Below are 20,310 nucleotides of genomic sequence, written 5' to 3' on the forward strand. Positions count from 1 at the left end.
CCCGGGATCGAATCCCACGTCGGGCTCCCGGTGCATGGAGCCTGCTTCTCCCTCTGCCTGTGTCTCTGCCTCTCTCTCTCTCTCTCTCTGTGACTATCCTAAATAAATAAATAAAAATATTAAAAAATATACAATGAAATAAAATTAATTTTGCTTGAACAGAATTTGATAGCTTTATCACACCATCTGGACAAATGCACTGACACGCTGGGACATGTCAAACCCAAGGCTGTGAATCCTGGAATTAGCCTTGCTAGACTACGTAATCCAATAACCCACCATGGCTTTGTTGTCAACTTCTCTAATCAAATACCAGATACAGAGAGAGGTCAATGACAATCAAGGACCCTACTCTCAGGGGTCACATTGTCTCCTGGACCTCAGGAGTGGCAACAAGGCTAGATCCGAGCTGTATAGTGAACTTCTAGCACACAGAACACAATCGCCTCTCTATAGGGTATGTTAAATATTCCTTTTTCGCAGGAGTTCCAAAGATGACAAGGCATCCACAACTTCTTACAAGGCTCATCTTATCATTCTTATTCTCTAATTACACATGACAGGTAGGAATCCTTCAGAGTCCAAACCCTCCTGTAGGTCTGATCAAATAGCAAGGGTCTACCGGGCGCATTATCAGGATATAACTTACATAAAAGGAAAGAAAACCCAGACTTTTAGAACCATTCCAAAGCGATCTGTTCCTTTATAATTAAATACAAAATAAAGTTTTTATGCCATAAGCTCACTGATAGAAATCTTCAGATGATGAAAGAAAGAGTTTGTATGAGGTCACATATCTGTGACATACAGGACATTCCCCCAGGATTTCTAGAGAGTGGTGTATGCTGACCCTCCATGTCTAGACTGGTCATATCCTCAAATGATTTAATACTTATGTTCTAGAAACAACTTGAGATCATGCAAAGCACCTAGGTTTTGGAATCTGAACGCTTTGGGAAAAAGGGCTACTCACTGGCTGAGGGAGCATGGGGAGCCAGTCACTGTACCTCTCCAAGAGTCTGCTTTCCCATCTTGAAGTACTGAGCACCAAGCAGGACCTCAATGTTCTAACTTACATCTTAATGCACATGATCCTAAATGGCATGGCATAGGAAGCCAAAGTCTTCTTCATGGCCTTTGGGCAATAGAGCTGTGTAATGCCCAGAAGCAAGGTCAGCTGCCCTCAGGGTTCATGCTTTTAAAAAAAGAGAGAGAACAAGTTATTTATTCCACTCTCATTAACTCAGATCTCAATGGGGGAGGATACTGCCTAACATGGCAGCATGTCAACCAGAAATCTGTTAGCTGGCACTTGCATGTGTGTCTCTTATGTTGTAAAATGATAACAAGACATTCACAATCCTGATCCAGAGATAATGCAAACTCTGAAGGTTTATATCCAATAGAGTTTTTTTTTTAACTTTTATTTATTTATGATAGTCACAGAGAGAGAGAGAGAGAGAGAGAGGCAGGCTCCATGCACCGGGAGCCCGACATGGGATTCGATCCCGGGTCTCCGGGATCACGCCCTGGGCCCAAGGCAGGCGCCAAACCGCTGCGCCACCCAGGGATCCCTATATCCAATAGAGTTTTAGCATTAAGTGAATGAAAGTTGGTAGTACTTGCATGGCATAGAAACTGTGAAAAATGTGCCATAGGGCCTTCACATGTATCTTAGTCTGCTAGGAGTACCACAGACTGGGGTACCACCAACATTTATCTCTCACAGTTATGGAGGCTGTGAGGCCAAGATCAGGCTGGCATAGCTGTGTTCTGGTGAGGGCCCTCATGTCAGGGCTGAAGATGGCCACCTTCTCACCAAATCCTCACATGGCTCTGGGCACAGAGGGGAAGCAAACCCTCTTGTGACTCTTAAAAGGGCAGGAATCCCATTTGTGAGGCTCTACCCTCATGGCCTCATCTAATCACAATTACATCCCATAAGCCCTACCTCCAGATGCCAGCACATTGGGTGGTAGGGTTTCAACATACAAATTTTAGGGGAGAGCCAAACATTCCATTCATAATAACACATTATGGCCTTTATAAGGCTTGGGAATACACTGAAAATCATGAGAGCGGCTAGAAAGTGTTATGAATCTATCTGCAAGGCTGACTTAATTTTTCTTATTTTGAACGAATTTTATAGAAAAGTTGCAAGTACAGTACAACGAACGCATGTACATCCTCTGCCCAGCCTTCCATAATGTTAACCTACGTAACTGCAATCCAATTATTACAAAACAGGGAATCGACATTAATAAAACACTAAATCTCATCAGGTTTTCCCCTAATGTCCTTGTCTCTGTTACTGGATCCCATTCAGGAGTCAGCATTATATTTAGTCAGGTCTCCTTGGTCTCCTCCAATTTGTGACAACACCACATCTTTTCTCTCAAGGTCAAAGTCTCATGACCTTGACACTTTTGATGAATACTGGTCAACTGTTTTGTAAAAGGTTTCCCAATTTGGGTATGTCAGATGTTTTATCACAGTTATATGTAAGTTATGCATATAGGCAAGAATTGCACAGAAGTGACATTCAAGTCACCTTACTCTTCTCCACGCATCACCTCAGGAAGTTCGTGAGGTCCATATATCTTATTACTAGTGATAGGAACCTCCATCGTTTAACCCAAGATGTCTGCAACATCGCTAATTTTTAAATTTTTTTCATTTTTCTCCTTTGCCACTGATCAAAATTTGGGGGAGAGATTTGGTGACCACACTAATATCTTGTTTCCCCTCAAATGTTCATCTACAGATTCAATAGTCATTGGTGGATCTGGCCTGCTACACAATACCATGGTCTTTGTCAAATAGGGACTTTGTATTTCAATCATTCATTCATTTATTCTTTCTTAGAAACAGGAGCTAATGGAGATTAATTTTATTCTATGAATTACACTGCATTACTACCATTATTTATTTTATTGTACAAATTGTCTGAGATTTGACCGTTCTGTGGTTTTTCATGTTGGCTCCTATGTCCTTCTGCCAAGGTGTGACAACTTTTTGCACTTCCTTACTTCTGACACAAGATATCTCAGAATTTTATTCTTTTGTCATCCTAGTGCTAGAATCAATCTATTCACCAAGTGTTCCTAGTTTCCCATGTTGGAATATGGGATTTAAAAAACAAAATCTTGGTGCTAGGTGTGCTCATTGCTATGAGAATGCCATTACGTTTAGGCTCTCATAGCAGATCAAGCCAGGAAATATATATATGTATGCAACACACTTACCACTTACTTATCTACACTACAGGAGTTCATTAGATACCTCCAATTGCAATCCAACACCACAAATTTCATTCCACCCTTTTTCCTTTGCTTTTGTGTAGCTCTTTCTTCCAACAGCGAGACATCTACACTCATTATCTATAATATATTCACAAGTGTGATCAACCCTAAAATAAACATAGTTTCAGGACTATGAAACCATCTGGTCTTTTGTGAGGTAGTTCATTAATAACTTTCTCTATTGCTTTCATAGGTGTTAAGATGTTCAAGGCTTTCTAAATCAAATCATCTACATTCTGGCAGCCTGTATTTTTCTAGGGAATTATCAATTTTATTTAAGTTTTCTACTCTCCATGGATGTTTGAAAACAAGTCTCTTGAGATTAAAAAATTTTTTTCAAAAAAAAATTTTTTTTTCAAATAGATATTTCCTCCTTCTTATCTACTATTTTGTAAAGTTTTTCCCATCCTTTCTTTTTCTTTAAGTTAGTGGTTTCTCTACTTTAATAATTTCTTAAGACACAGGACTTTGATTTATTGATTAGATTTACTCTTTTTTTCTGTTCCCTAGCTCATTATTTTCCATTTTTATCTTTATTATTTCTCTCCTTGTGTTTTCTCTTGGTGTATTCTGTTGTCTTTTTTCCAGTTTTTTGACCTGGGTATTTTCCCATTTATTTTCAGTCTTCCGTATTTTTTTTTTTTTTGGTACAAGTGTTCACTGTGATGAATCTTCCTCTGATCATTGTTCGAAAAGCATCCAGAGATTCTTACATGTGGTGTTATCATTTCTATCTTTGAATCTATAATTTTTAAGTTCGTATTTCCTATTTCATGAAGGAAGTAATTGGAGCTTTTAAAATTGCTAGATAAAAGTGGCATTCTGGTTTTTATATTACTAGTGCTTTCTAGTTTTATTACACCATGATTGCAGAGTGTCATTTGCACTATTTCTACTTTATGAACATTACTGATGTTTGCCTTGTGACCTAATATATGTTAACTTTTTGTGAAGCTGTCATCACATAGGAAGTGAAAATTTATACTCATCAATTGTGGGAATGCCCTTTCCAAGAAACAATTAAGAAGCACAAGAAAAGTGTTAAGCTAACACTGTAAAGAGAAACGTACTAAAAAGACCATTCTCAAGACGTCATTTTGAAGATATGAAAAACCACCTTGAATCAGAAATGCAAAATCTAAAATTAAAAACATACAAGAAAAACAGAAAGGAATGAGAAGTGAGTTGATGAAACACAGGAACAAAATGGAGAAGACAAAATTATCTGGAGCATAAAGAATAAATTACAGGGGAAAATATATTCAAGTGAAAATTTAAGAAAAGACACTGCAGAAGGGAAAACAGAGAGAGACTGAAAATGTCATAGAAACAAAAGTGTAAAAGGTCAGAGAGAAAGTAGTGCAAGAGGAAAGAAGGCAAGAAGAAATAATACCCCTGTTACTGAAGTCCCTGGAAAAGAAAAACAAAACAGTAGAACAATTAATGTTTAAATTTACAATACAAGAAAATGTTCCCCAAACATAAAGCAAGAGCAGAATAAATTCACCCAACGGGGCTCCATGCATACCTAGGAAAATTATCCAGAATGATCACCTCAAAGACATAAAGTGGTAAAACCATTCGATTACAAGGATAAAGACAAAGCTCTCAAGACCTCTAGACAAAAACCATCAAGTAACTCACAAAGGCAAGAGAGAAAGAATGACATCGGAATTTACAAAAGCAAAGAAGCAATGGAGCAGCCCTTAAAAAACTCAATTCAGTGAAAGAGAGTCACTAGATTTTGTGTCTGGCTGGTTACATCAGGGCTACAGAAAGAAAAAGGGGAAAAAATGTTTTCAACATACAAGAACTCAGCGAATTCCACACTCAAGAGCTGCTTTTGAAGTATTTCTCTGTCTCCCTTGGCTCAATGCAAAGCCCTGTGTCAGAGCAGGGGGTGGAGCGGAAGAAGAAGATCACACCCTGAGATCTGGAAATTTCTCCCTTTTTTACTCACAGTTGTTTCACCCTTTTGGCATTCTTGGTCTTCAAATTATGCTGAGCAGTAGGTGTTGCGTAGAATTTACTTTTCCAATTGCTGTTATTTCTTATGATTCGAGTAGGGGAAATTTCTCAAGATAGCCAGCTATGCTACAGACTTTGCCCTCTGCTAACTGGAGTTTTTCTTTTAAAAAAAAAGATTTTATTTATTCATGAGAGACACACAGAGAGAGGCAGAGACATAGAGGGAGAAGCAAGGTCTGTCCGGGGAGCCTGATGTGGGAGTCAATCACAGGACCCCGGGATCACGGCCTGATGCTCAATTACTGAGACACCCAGGTGCCCCTGGAATTTCTGACTCAACTTTTAAACACATCAGATCAGACAGTTCACATTGACTGGGGGGTGTGCCCCTAATCAGTTATTTAATAAAAACTTACACAAAGTTCCAAAGTTGTTCATCTCCTAACATTCCTTTGTAAGTATCTTCAGAGGGCTTGTTATGACGTACCCTGCTAATAAGCCCTTTACTGGCAGTAGTTCTTACATATTCCTTTAAAAAAAAAAGTCTTATGAAGTAACTATTATTATCCACTTTCTACAGATGGAGAAAGTCAGAACTACAAAGTGAACTAACTCACCCAAAACCAAGGCCACTCCATTCCAAAGCATGAGCTCCTAACAATGACACCGTATTGCCTACCACTCCCTTCATTCTCTGTCTACCTCTCCATCTAGAATAAGTCCATGACTCTGGTCTAAGCCAGAACCAATTCTCACTTGGACAACTGCCGTAATAACCTCCTGCTTCCACTATCCCCCCCCCCCTCCAATCCATTCTCCACAGAGAAGCCAAAGCAACTTCTTATTAATAAAACATAAATCAAATCTTGTCACTGCCTGACTTAAATTCTCCAATGGCTTCCCACTGCACTCAGAATGCAATGTATCTATCCCTTCTTCTCTCTCTGAATGTATCTCATGCCGCTGTCCAACGTAATCACTCTCTTCATGTCAATACCGGCCTCCTTTCTCTCCCTCACACCTCAGAGCCTTTGTATGTGTTGTACAACCGGCACAGAATACTCTTCTCCTGGCTCTTCCTTCATGTCTCTGCTCAAATATCACCTCCTCTGAAAGACCGTTCCTGAGCACCCTAACAAAGGTAGTGCCTCACTCCATCATTGCACCCGGTCCCTCCCTGTCAACATTAGCCAGTGCTATTTCCTTAATGGTACGTATTACCTTTTGCTTTGTCATGCTGTTTGCCATATCTTCAAGTACCTAGAATGTGGCACACATAGTAGCCATGCAGTGGAAATTTACTGAATGAGGAATGAAAAATCAGTATACTGGTCATATTTTGTGTATCAATAATGAGCACATGGGGTAGAACCAAACATTTTTAGGTCACTTACCAAAAGAGGCTTCTAGAGGTGGTTGTTAGGATGCTGAGATATTGACCCTTCTAAGGCACCATGATGATTTATGAGGCTTAGATAAAATCTTTTAAAATGAACTGTTCATAAACATTCACAATATATGATTCCCAGTCAAAAAGTCATTGCCTTACACAAAGTTCTAACTCTCTAGCCAGAAGTGGAAGAAAAGGCACCTGTAACACACACACATAATTTACACCAAATGCCAAGTGAAGGCCACAGAAGTGAAATGCCATGGAAGCTTAAAGAGCTGGGGAATCCCTAAAGGTAGATCTGGAAGGGGTTGGAAAGCTTTTTGATCGGATTTGTGTTTCTTAAAGGTGCATTTGGGGTAAACCCATTGGAGATTGACATATATGTCAGATTCTTCTAAAGTGTCAACTCTCCTCGGACTTTGAGATATTGAAGGAAACTGGGAAGGCTTTGCCCTCGCTGGGGTATGATTTCAAAACAAAAAGCAGGTAACCTGTGACATAGGACCCCAGTGGTCCCATGGTGCTCTTAGGGCTTCTTAAGATGCCTCATGCCCCAAGCAAGGGGTAGTAGCTTCACAACTCTGAGAACAGGAGTCATAAGCAATATATGAGCTACATCTGTAATTACAATTGGTACTTCAGTGGCAAGATCTTCCCACAGAGCCTCACAATAACCAAAAAAGAAGAAGGAGGAGAAAGATAAAATATGTCCAAAGATTTTTTTTAATTGTGCAGTCACAACCTGTTGGGGAGTGGCTCACCCTAGTAGCTCATGCTTGAGGAGGCAGTGAGTAGAGAGGGGAAGGGGCTGAATTCCCAGGAACAGTAGTTGAGAAACATGCAAGAGCCTGGTGCGCCATATTGGGAGAAAAGGTGAATTGTCAACAAACATTTCTTACACCTGATAGCTCTGGTCTGGCGAGCCGCACATTTAATAAAGAAGCAGCTGCCACTGCTGGACGATTAATCAATACTGGTAAGCCGACAGCCAAAGAACTGCTGAACTGAATCTTTTCTCTCTCCCACCAACGCTCCCCCCACCAGGCCACATTTACAAATAAAGTGCTCACTATTTGACTAAAGCCTGTCGACTTGACCAGAAAATATCAGAGTCCTATTTAAATGACATTTGCAGAGAATGAGATTTTCTTCTGGCCACTGCTCCTTATCGCTAATAATAACATCAGATTAGTGGATTTAGGCCAGCGGAGGAGCAGTGCCTTCCCTGATCCCTTCTTAAAGGAGCCCTTTCTATCTGTCTGGCCAAGCTTGCCTCCCACTTGTTGGGGCCAATGAGCATGTCCTAAGTGGCACTTCATTGGTATCATATGGGCTATCTAGCTAACGACTTGATCAGGTCTGCTTAGCCTGGGAAGATCAGAACACCTGCAATGCTTACAGGCGCAGACTCCTCCATTCGGTCTCCACCGAATGTTGATGACTAGCAGGAATTCAAAAAAATTAACTCACTGCAACTGATAGAGTTTTTCAAATGACCTTCATTCATCCATGAAGTTTCATCTGTCATCGTTTTCACTCATCAGCTACCATGACGTTTCACATCGTAGAGAAGGCTAAAGTCATGATGGTTGCTTTGGGGGGGAGGGCTTATCCACAGCCAAACACATGTATGGCACACATGGATGATTATACTGGAAGATGCCTGCATTATTATTTGTACATAAATTGTGCGAGTTTGAAGACCGCACATAGGTTCAAATCTAAATGCCAGGTCTCCCAAGAACAAATCGAAGTATTTCTAAAGCTCTATCATAAATAGCTACATTTAATTTCCTTTTTCAGTGTTTGGCACTTTAAAAGCCCTTTTACAATTCGTACCTATGCTACTTAAGTTAATAACTGACATTTCCTCTTCGTAATGCATAATGTAAGCCTGAGTACTGCTGCGAACCTGAGATAAGCCTCAAGACCAGTACACTCAGTATGAAGCCAATGTTTCAAGATCATACTGATTGCCTATCTCTTGCGCCTATTTTGTTTTTCAATAAAATCTTGCTCACTCTTAACCTTGACCAAAATGTGCTTCTGAGGGGAGAGAGCCCCATGCCAAGCAGAGAGCCACATGAAGCCAAATGGTTTGACTTGATCAAGCAACATGGCTTGAATTGAATGCTTAGTAAGGTTAAAGTGAGACTGTTCTTTTCAAAACTAGCACTTACTGACACTTGAAGGCAAAACCCTGGGTCTGGTGTCCAACTGTTTTACCTTCACAGTTTTCAAAGCACTGCACTGTTAACAACGTTACATTAAAAACACAATATAAGCAATGGGAGGATGCTTTTATGGAAGGGATGCACTCAATTGTCAATTTATGCATGTCATAAAGTCAGTAATGTATCCTACACGTGACACAATTTATCTTCATTTTGCAGGGTCACAATAAGTACACAGCTACATTTCCTTCAGAAAGCCCACAGATGCTAAACCAGGCATCCTCATTTGGAAACAAACCTGGGCCAATTTGGATGAACATCTTCACCAATCAACAATCACTCAACTTCTTTGTTACTGGTCTACAGTGAAAATAGAAAAAAACAAACAAAAAGTCACTAAATATTTTAGCCAAAGAGGGGGAAGGTAATATGAAGTGAAATAAATCTGATCATTTTAGGTATAACTCAAATATAGTGATTTTTAATAACAAAAAAGGAAGACCAGTTGGTCAAAATAAAGTTTACAGGGTATCTCTTTACAGTTGGCAAGAAGGAAACAGGTTTTTTTTTATGTTTTTACTTATTTGAGAGAGAGAGCATAAGCAGGGAGGGAGGAGCAGAAGGAGAGGGAGAAGCAGACTCCCCATTGAGCAGGGAGCCCGATGTGGGGTTCGATCCCAGGATCCCAGGACCATGACCTGAGCCAAAGGCAGATGCTTACCCGACTGAGCCACCCAGGTGCCCAAGAAGGAAATAGTTCTGTACAGTAAATGCAAACAGCACACCACCAGGCACCCTTGCCAAATGTGAGTTTGTCAACCATTAGGTGTTAGGCTGACACTGCTGCTTAGAAGCTGTTGGTGCGACTGGTGGGGTTTCTATTTTTATTTTGTTCTCCTTTTGCATGGCCCCGCCACAATCCCATTAGTGTCCCTAAATGAAGAAATAACTCTTTTCTGGTAGTGGGGGTGAACTCACGTTTCCCTCACCATGGAGAGCACAGGTGAGGACGGAGAAACTAATGCCACAGACAGTGGCACCCAAGAGAGCAGGACCTTCTACCCTGCCAGCTGGCCCTGCGCACAGAAAGGATATCCGTCAGTTTGCTTTGTTCTTCCTTGTGTGGGTCTGATTCTTGTCATTCCTTTTTCCTTTGGAAGAAAGGAAGGGGAGTCATGTCCTAGAAAGAAACCCAAATCATCCTCCCTGCTTAAATGGTTGTGCATTCCCACTGTCACATCTGGAGCTGGCTGTACAATACGGTGAAAGTTTCTTTTTTTTTTAAGATTTTATTTATTTATTCATGAGAGGCAGAGAGAGAGAGGCAGAGACATAGGCAGAGGGAGAAGTAGGCTCCATGCAGGAAGCCTGACGTGGGACTCGATCCCAGGACCCCAGGATCAGGCACTGGGCTGAAGGCGGTGCTAAACCGCTGAGCCACCCGGGCTGCCCCCGGTGAAAGTTTCGTAGCTGAAAGTGATCTAGGGCCTCATGGCTAAAATATAACAGATGTATTTTGTTCTTTCTTAGACTCTGTAAGTTGCCCTACTATCCTTGTATGATTTCATTCCCAAAAATGTTTAGTACCTTGAAGGCAAGAACTTTCCGATTTGATAAAAAATTATCAGATGTGTGAGCATCTGAAGATATTGTTTTACACGCCCAAGCCACCAAATGTATGCATTCTCCAAAGTGTAAACAATAAATTGAAAATAGTTCCAACACCCATGGAGGACATGAGAACAGTATGATTGATTATTTAACCTTCTAAAGCACGCATTAATGTTGTCACTATTAATAGATGAAACCTTTATACTGTAGTGAACCATTTCTTATGATCAAAGTCATTTTTCCTCAATGTATTTCTGCGTAAAACAGATGAGTTTCCGATCAGCAGTAAGGCGCCAGCGGGATATGTGGTTATCCGAAGGTAATCACAGCCCTGTGGGAGCACAGGTACTCAACTGTACCTTTTGCTTTGTGACTCCTCAGGGGGGTGATTATCTCATGATAATCATATCCCCCCCACCCCATTGTGCCTTATTGCTTAATTAGCTACTGCACGAAATGTAGTTCTGTTTGCATCAACTTTATGTCTACTATAATTGCCCTGAGTTGCAGTTCCAAGATGAAAAAAATGGATCAAATAACTACATATATTTTGTTTGATTAATCATGAAAAAATCATTAAGGGATTAAAGTGAAACCATTTTACTCCTGCTGATCATGTTCAGCAATTTGAAATTATTTTATGATCCTGATCAATGTAATTAATGAGAATGGCTGTTAATTAGTTACACTAGCAGGTGGGCCATGAAAAATGTATTCACTTAATAATACCATAGAACAACATGCGATTAAGGGTTCCTGTGTGGATTTTACCTGGTGCACAGAAAAAGAGTCCCTGGCCAGCCCACCATGCTCTTTGAGATTACTGCACTCCCTTCTTCACCCACCTTTGCTTCCTCACCCCTTTCCAGGGCCTTTCTTAGGGCAACACAGGAAAACAGCAGGGCTGGAGATTTTAAATGCTCCTAAGCATTTTCCAGCTTAAAAGCCCTCCTCCTTGTTACAAAACCCTGCAGGCGGAGGGCCTTTGGAAACTCCAAGGCACAACTTGTTTCAAATGAACTCACTGGAGCTTCACCCCAGAAAACACAGTAGTTTGAACACCCTCAAGCCCATCTGCCTCATCTGATGTTGCTGGCCCTTTCTCTAGAGAGTCCAGCTACGGCAACCCCTTGGTGGCTACCTGGTGACCAAGAGGAAGTGTTGACATAGCATGATTACTGAGTCACTCATTAATAACGCTGAGAGTTTATCAGGGTTCTTATTATGGCAAGATATATCATGTTCCCTGAGGAGTTAGTCAACACATACTGCCATCGCCACATCTTTATTATGCAGAAAGACAAAAGGAGGTGAAAACAGTAACAAATATTTCCCATATTCTCCTGGTTAAACTAATGAGTCATGTCAATTATGTAAATATCTACATATATCTGTTAATACAATTTTCCCATGCGCTGAGCACTTGGATTTCATTAAACCTTGCTAACTGGCATTTAGGATCTGTCCCAGAGTTCAGCCTCATTTAGAAAGCTGAAATACTAAAGAGGGATGCCAATGTAAAGTCAGGGACAATCCCGATCCCTAGACAAAGGAAATGGGACATAGAAATCCCACTTTATACTCTTCAGAGATTACCTCAAAAGTGTCCATTGTCTTCAAGTTAGTGCCACTGGGTATGCAGGCAATGAAAGAAGAGACCTGGCTCCTTGAAGGGGTCCTTGCGCTGCTTTCCTGGCCCCTTGGCTAGGCAGTCATGTCAATATGCAAGTGGTCACAAATGGCAGGGGCAGCCTCTTGTTCCCCTGGCTGCACAGACCCCACTTTCTTGCTGTGAGATTGTTTCTATTACTTTGTTCATTTTCTATCTCAAAGTATTTTTCACTGTTTTTGCAAAAAGGAGCAGAAGATGCTTGAGATATTATCAAATTTATATCTGCACATGATGCTAAAGAGTCAACTGGTTCCAAGTGATTTGTGAAGACAAACAGCAGTCTCCAGGTTTGCACTTAACCCCCATCTCCTTCTCCTTCCTCAAGAGGCAATTGTAACTTTTCTTGAGTCCATCCTTTCCACACATATGCCCCCATTTCTCTCTCCATGACACAACTGTATGGCTCTTTCTGGATTTTTCAGTTTCAAATACTTTTTATTGACTTACCTCAGTGTAAGATGAGCACTCAACCTTCTCCCTTTGTCCCTACACCACCACATTGATGTCCTTCCCATCCCTCCAGCTTCCTAACATGTTTTATCAAAAGTTTGGTTAGGTAGAATTTTTTTTAAAGATGCATTTCTTTATTTTACAGAGAGAGAGAGATCGCACATGCATGCGAGTAGGGCGGGAGGGGAATGGGGGGGGTGATGAGGGGCAGAGGCAGAGAGAGAATCCCAAGCAGACTCTGCTGAGCATGGAGCCTGACATGGCTGGATCTCACGACCCATGAGATCATTACCTGAGCCAAATGCAAGAGTTGGATGCTTAACCGACTGAACTGCCCAGGTGCCCCCTGGAAATTTCTCTTTACATTCTTATGATTACATATGCCATTCAACACTAAGCCATCTACTAAACTCTGATTTTCCTTTCCTGCACATTTCTTTGGAGTTAATCCTTGTCTTTGGCTTTTTTATGCACTTATCACTGAGCCCAACCTGAACTATACCAGTTGTGAAAATACCATCACTTGATCATTGATAAATTTCATTCAGAGCTTTCTGACCTTCCCCAATCTAGACTGGTCCCCTCTACACGTGGAATTCATTTCACCATCATCCTCCAGCAGCCTGTCCTGGCCTGTCTCCCATGTTGGCACTTCTGTGTTCCCGTCCAGTATGCATGCCATCCTCTTCCTTGATATATTCCCTCACTTTACTGAACAAACAAATCCTCCAGTAGCTTACTGAGGCAAATCTCTGTGAGATCTTGGATGTCTGAAATTGTCTTCATTCTGCCCTCCCACTTGACCAATAATTTGGCTAGGGTAGAAATCTTAGGTCGGAAGTAATTTTCACTCAGAATTGTCTTCTAGCTTCCAAAGTTGCCATGAAGTTCATACACATCTCTGTCCCTTTGTGTGATGCGTGCTTGTGCATTCTCTCTCTTTCTCTGTCTCCCTCCCCTCCCCTCCTCCTTCTTCCTGTTTGAGGAGCTTGTGGACATTTCTCTTTATCTCCTTTTGTTTCTAGAATATCACGATGAATCCTGGCTGCCAGCATTCTGGGGGAAGCAGCCTGGCAGTCCCTGAATTTGGTTGGTGGTATATGCATGTGTTCACTTAATGTCCCTGTTTCCAGGGAAGTACCCCAGGAAAACCTTCTGTTTTATACTCTCAGAAAACAGACTTCCCATTTTCTGTAGAGGTGGGAGAATGAAAGAGTAAGGGAGGAGAGTGGGAAGTCTACTTTTCTTACACAGCTCTCAATTCATCCTCTATATTTCAGACTCTAGTCACTGCCACTTCCAGGGATATCTGGCACCACTGATCCCTGGGCTTTTGGGAGATTCTGTTCCATGAGCTGGATTGATTCTCAGCCTTTCCAACTGGAGGCTTAGGACTTCGATTTCTAGATCTGCTAGGACTTCGATTTCTAGATCTGCTAAATCAGTTACTATTTATTTGAATGCTTTCCAGTTTCCCAAATTCAATTTCTCCCATCTTCCCTATCCTGTGGGGTTTATCCCTCTGAAAAAGTCCCTTCACTAGTTTTGGTATGGCTTTGGAAGAGAGTAAAATTAGATACATGTGATCAATCCAGCACTCAAAAAAGTCAAAGCAGCTAATTCACATATGATGTTCCATAGGTACCTCTGTACACTGAGCAAGAACCTGAAATTTGGCAGACATAAACATGAGGTAAAAAGGGGTCCTGAGGATGGTGTCCCAGATGTATTTCTGAATTGATTCCAGATCTCAGTAAAACCTGGCTGGCTCAGAATAAGCCGTTCCAAAGGGCTGATGTGTCAAAAACTGAAATTCCCAGCCCAGTCTTCTTATTACTATTACCACTACTAATAAACAACTTCCACGTGCATATCCACACACAGTTTAAAGAATATTCAGACATAAAAAAACTCTGCAAAGAAACTATCATGACCCTGGTGTTCCATATTTTCTAGAATAATGGTTAAGAGCTCGGGACTCTGGAGTCCATGTCACCTGGGTTAGAGTCTTGGTTCTACGTTCATTATTTGCATGACCCTAGACAAATTCTCCAAACTCCCTGAGCCTCAGCTTCCACATCTGTATAATGGGGTTAACTGTAGCACTCAAACGTTCTGAAGGTTTTGTGAAGGTTAAATTAGACTTCATGTGTAATGCAGTCGGCTCATGGCTGGTGCATAGGAAGCAACCGATAAATGGTAGCTATTCCTCTGATTCTGATTCTACAGATAAGGATCCTGATATTCAGAGAGGTTAAATAATCTAAGTTCACAGTGCCAATAAAGACACAGACTAGGCTAAGACCCCATCTTTGAGGTAAACCCCCACACTTCTTCTACCACACAAGTGGTTTTCATCCCTGGCTGCACACTCAAATCACCTGGGAAGCTGTGCAAACATACCCACACCAGGGCACTCCCCAGAGGTTTGGACTAACTGCTAGGTATGCATTCTAGACCCGGGTATGTTTTCTGATCTCCCTAGGCGAGTCTGATGCTAAGCCAGAGTTGCAAACCTATGCTTTTTACCAAACTTCCTCCTTAGGTCCCAGGTGGCCTTGAATGATATATTTTATGTACCACCATGTCTTTATTCACACCCATGTACTAGACTCCTTGTCATTACAGACAAATGCAATCATGATACACTATTTATACAAAATGTTAAACAGATATAAAGATCGCTCCCCACCCACCCACTATTTGACCACCACAGGAACTTGCTGGTTTAGAGAATGGAAAGCTGGTCAGAAATGACGAGAAATGAGCATGTCAAGTTCCAGCTACACTCTCTCCAAGTTTCCCTGAATAAGTGGGGGAGGCCCTTCTGTACAGTCAGCCTGCACTCACCTGCAGGGTCTGCAGAACAATCTATTTCAAACACCATTAGGGCAACCTGAGGTCCCGAACTAAATTATTTTAAAAACAAGCTTCTGGTTTTCCAAGCCAGGAAGTATACAAAGGGAGGCTGGACCCAGGGGCAACGAGGGAAATGCTACATGGGTAGCATACATTTGGGTGAGTGGCAAGCCAGAAGGAGGCAAGGCAGTGAGGCTGCCACAACCTCAGAGCCATCAGGGACCAGTCACCTTGCCGAAGCTCCACTGAATGCACATGCCATTGATGAGACCAAGGTTGCATAGCTGACACTGCACAAGGCACCTATCCACCCTATCCACTCTCTATCCAGAGGCCATGGGCCAATAGCCCCTAACCCCATCCAACTGGCTTGGGAATGGGGGGATTGCAAATCTCCTAAGGAAGCCCAAGCCCCATTACATGCAGAGCAGTCCACCTGTCAGGCAGGCCTGGAGCAGTCCCAGAACCACAAAACCTCACATATCATCTTTATCTTCAGCAACGAAGGAAGTTGTCATTACCCATTCAGGAAAACTTTGTGAAGGTACAGCTGGAATCCGCTGCTCTCTATAAACAAGCATTTACCTTCATTTCTTTAAAGTGCATTTAGAAAAACATATTCTCTATGTAGCAGGCCTTGGGTTTCATCTTTCTTCCCATAGCACCAGGAATAATGAACTTGTCTATTGGGCAAGAAATCAAAATGAAAGGACCAAAGAATCTTCTCGGGTGAATAGAGAAATGGCTAAAGAGGACCAGATCATCCCTTCCAGGAACTTCTTCCATAATGAACCAAAATTCATTTGCATGGCCCATACCCAGTGCCAACGGACTCGGGTGAGTCTCACCTGCCCGTCCCGGAACAGGAAACGCTGTTCACAGAACAGCAAGCCCTAGGCAGCATCTACTGGCCTCTTCAGATAAAAGGCAATTGGCGTCATCAGGCTCCTGAGCACATTTTCATAATCAGCCTGATCATGGGTGCACGGCAGCTGCTCGATTGATGGTGTTAGACAGGGAATAAAGAGAGATGCCAGGAGTGCCCTCAGATCTGACATAACGAGGCAAACATCAGTCATTTGGCTAAAAGGCTCATAAAGGCTCCATCAGCTGTGACACAGGAGCCCGTCTTAGGCAAAGCTAATGAGGAAATGTGGCGGTAAGCATTTTCCCCAGACAGGAACAGGTTGGGGACGAGCTGCCTTTTCAACGACAAAAAGAAATCCCATCGAAAACGGTGTGCCTTGCTCTGATCAGAAATGATAGGTCTGTGTTTTGAAACAATTGTCTGAATGGAAAGATGTTTTTTTTCAAAAGTGTTCCACTTCATTTGCCAAATGCTCAAGAGCACGTAAAATTAGTACTTGAAAGTGGTCACTTTTAGGAAAGGCAACATTACACAGAATCTAATCTTGGGCTTCTCAGAAAAGGAAGTTTCTTTGCTAATGATGCAATAAATCCAGCCCATGCCTTAAAAGAGCTGATCGAGGCTGGAAGCCATTAAATAAAGGATGTAGATAATAATATACAGTGCACAAGAATGATCGGTACGCGCGTGACACTATTTGGTACTGGAAGCGCTTGCTCTGTATTTTGTTTGATCCTTCATGACAAAAGCAAGGTAGAAATGATTATCGCCTTGATCCGAGAGAGAGAGAGAGAGAGAGAGAGAGAGAGAGAGAGAAACTGAAGTTCTCATAGGTGAACTAACCTAGCTGTCAGTAGTGGGGCTGGGTCAGCTCTTCCTACTCGAGAGTTCTGGAACTCTCTGCCCTACAATGAACCCAGCGGACCGACTTGCAGACAAACCTCCACACACTTCAAGTGTTCTTTTGATTCCAGCACTTCCCAAGAACTGATGACCTATGTCTCCCTTACTCCCCGTGGTTCGTGTCTGTGGATGGACCTTACCTCCAACGTTATCTTTTGATGGTACTCCCAGGACCAGCAGTACACCAAGAACAAGAAACTCAAGAGGAAGAAAAACCAGACCAAGGATACACTGGAATGAGGACTGCTAATGCTTCAATAACCATACAAGCTCACCACCTATACTGATATGTCTATAATACCCAAGTGGCGGCAAGAGTGAGTCAAATGGAAGCAAAAACAACCATTTTGTGCATTTGAGGGTAAACTGAAAACGGGGGTTACACAGTAAACTGCACCCCACCTCGCCCCCACTACTTTGATATGTGCAAGTACTTTCTGAATGGAAAAATCACAAGAGTATACACATGGCATCTGGGGTTATGTTCCAGTCGTTTTGTACATACAACCCCTCCCTTGCCTTCATTTACCCCTCGACGAAATCATAAAGAAAAGTAACCATTTTACTGAGACTTGGGTGTAGGAAACATTTCCTAAAGAAATCTAATACATGTGGAAATGCCTCATTTGGGATATTCGTAACCCTGGACTCCATTCCACCTTGCCCTAGTGACTCTCTGGTTCTTCCAGAAAGATGCCACTGAGAACATTACCACACTCAGACACCCTGGAACCATGAAGGAGGCAATGCTGGGTTTGCTCCCGCTTCCAGAAAGAGAATCTGGGCAGGTGAGGATACATTCACTGGATTTCCAGTGTCTCAGGGGCTCCAGAGACCAAAGAAAAAAAGAAAATAAGAAGGGAGGGAGGGGGATCCCTGGGTGGCGCAGCGGTTTAGTGCCTGCCTTTGGCCCAGGGCGCGATCCTGAAGACCCGGGATCGAGTCCCACGTCGGGCTCCCGGTGCATGGAGCCTGCTTCTCCCTCTGCCTGTGTCTCTGCCTCTCTCTCTCTCTCTCTCTCTCTGTGTGTGTGTGTGTGTGTGTGACTATCATAAATAAAAATTAAAAAAATTAAAAAAAAGAAGGGAGGGAGGAAGGGAGGGGATGAGGGAGGAAGAAGGAGAAAGACCTGAAAGTGTGCAGACCGTGGATAGGCAAAGAGTTAGTTGATGACCAGAAGCGAGGCCCAGGTAGGTGGCCACTCACCAGGCAGGGAAAGGTGTTAAAGAGAGCACACAGATAGAGAAACAGTGGTGTGCCTGTCTAGGTCCCCTTGAGCAATATGATCTTTAGACAGAAGGGAAGGGCTAATCACATATTGATGGATTTGCTTCTTTCTTTTTCCTACTAGCCCATGGCTGCCTTTGCTCCTCAGACAGCCAGCAAATCCAAGAAGAGCTCTGTGTTCACAATGCCAGCTCTGCTCTGTATGCAAGGTAGTAGATTTTAATGTCTATCCAACTGTGTGCTTTCTGGTAATGATTAGCAGATGCCGTTACTGAAACACTCGTGTTTCCGACAAGTCTTGACATGGAGAGCTGCTCTGTGACCAGCCTGGATGCCCAACCCGTTGAACAACAGGGCTGCAGTTTGGCTGAAAGGTAGCATTTTAACAGTTTTACCGATTTCCATTTCTAGATGGGTTTCCTCCATAATACGGCCTCACAGCAGCACTGTTCACATTGGTGTTTTCCGCAGTTGACTTTCCGCGATGTGTTTGCATGTAACAAGATCGCTCTTTGGTATAATGCATCAGGCTGGTGGACAAATGCCTAGTTTGTAAGGTGCTGGCGCAATTTTCCCAAAAATGAAAATGCACACCCTAGAGCCACTAGGGTAACACACGCCGGGAGCCCACGCGCCACGGGGTCTACACAGAATGTGGTCAAAACCGTATTGCCAAACTCAGAACACGTCAGCAAGCAAATAAATACATCCTCCTCTCCGGATGTCACCAGATGGGTGATCTACAGGCAGGAGCTACAGGATTTTTCCTGAAATGGTCACTCTGGCCTCGGAATCCTGCCTCCTCCGCTTCAGCCAGCACCCCTTGCTAGTGAAAGGATTCAGATCTGGGGGATCCCTGGCTGACTCAGTGGTTTAGTGCCTGCCTGTGGCCCAGGGCGTGATCCGGGAGTCCCGGGATCGAGTCCCACGTCAGGCTCCCTGCACGGATCCTGCTCCCTCTGCCTGTATCTCTGCCTCTCTCTCTCTTTCTCTCTCTCTTTCTGTGTGTGTGTGTCTAATGAATAAATAAATTTTTTAAAATCTTTCAAAAAAAAGGATCTGGATCTGGATTCAGATTCAGAACACCGTATGCAGTAGCCCTTCGGGGACAGATATTAATGAAGGAACGTTCTCACGCCGGAGCCTCGTTTTTATCAAAGTGCGAAGGGTACAGTCTGTTGCGAGTGGCTCTTGAATTCCTCATAATTAGCCCTGCCAGAATTACCATCCACGGCAGCAGTGACAGTAAATTTAAAAAGTCACATCAGCACAGTTAAAAGCCTCGCACTGCCTCTGTGTCCGCTCCCCCGCCCCCCGTGTGCTCCAAGAGGAAAGTTCTCAAAGTCTGTCAAGTTGATTGTCTTGTCACCACACTGAAAGACCCGCTGGGCTAGGTGTGACCTGGGCAATTCTCCAACCCCACCGCTGTGAATGCCAACCTGGCTCAGCTCCCCACTGGCCACATGCCATGTGGCTCCACGGATGGCACGGTGTCAGTCTCTTTTAGCCAATGCCACACAGCGGCTCCTCTCATCTCCACGGCAAGGGTGTCGTTGCACCTCGACAAACTCTGTGGACAGAAGGATCGGGGACCCTGGGACTCACTTTAACCTAGCCTCCTCTCCTATCAGCTCTCGCCAACAACCCAGGGCAAGACGATTAAAGAAAACAAAGTGACAGTGGCGAGCCGGTGACCAAACCAACTGGGCCTTTGCGTTGGTAAGCTAGTGTAAATTGCATAAGCTTTGGTATTTCCACTTGACTTTGAGCACAACTTTTCACACTGGAAGGAAAGCACGCTAATAATATGTTTACACTCAGATTTTAATTTTTTTTTAAGATTCCATTTATTCATTCCTGAGAGACACACAGAGAGGGGCAGA

The 20,310-nt window shown here is 42.8% G+C and overlaps 1 protein-coding gene across 6 annotated transcripts in view; it reads right to left on the bottom strand.

The window, feature by feature from the left end:
• AFF2 (ALF transcription elongation factor 2) overlaps positions 1 to 20,310 on the bottom strand; it is a 471,048-nt gene that overhangs the window by 361,011 nt on the left and 89,727 nt on the right. The gene's annotated exons all lie outside the window — the stretch shown is intronic.

The sequence above is a fragment of the Canis aureus genome, chromosome X (genome assembly GCF_053574225.1).
Source record: "Canis aureus isolate CA01 chromosome X, VMU_Caureus_v.1.0, whole genome shotgun sequence".
Lineage (NCBI taxonomy): Eukaryota > Metazoa > Chordata > Mammalia > Carnivora > Canidae > Canis > Canis aureus.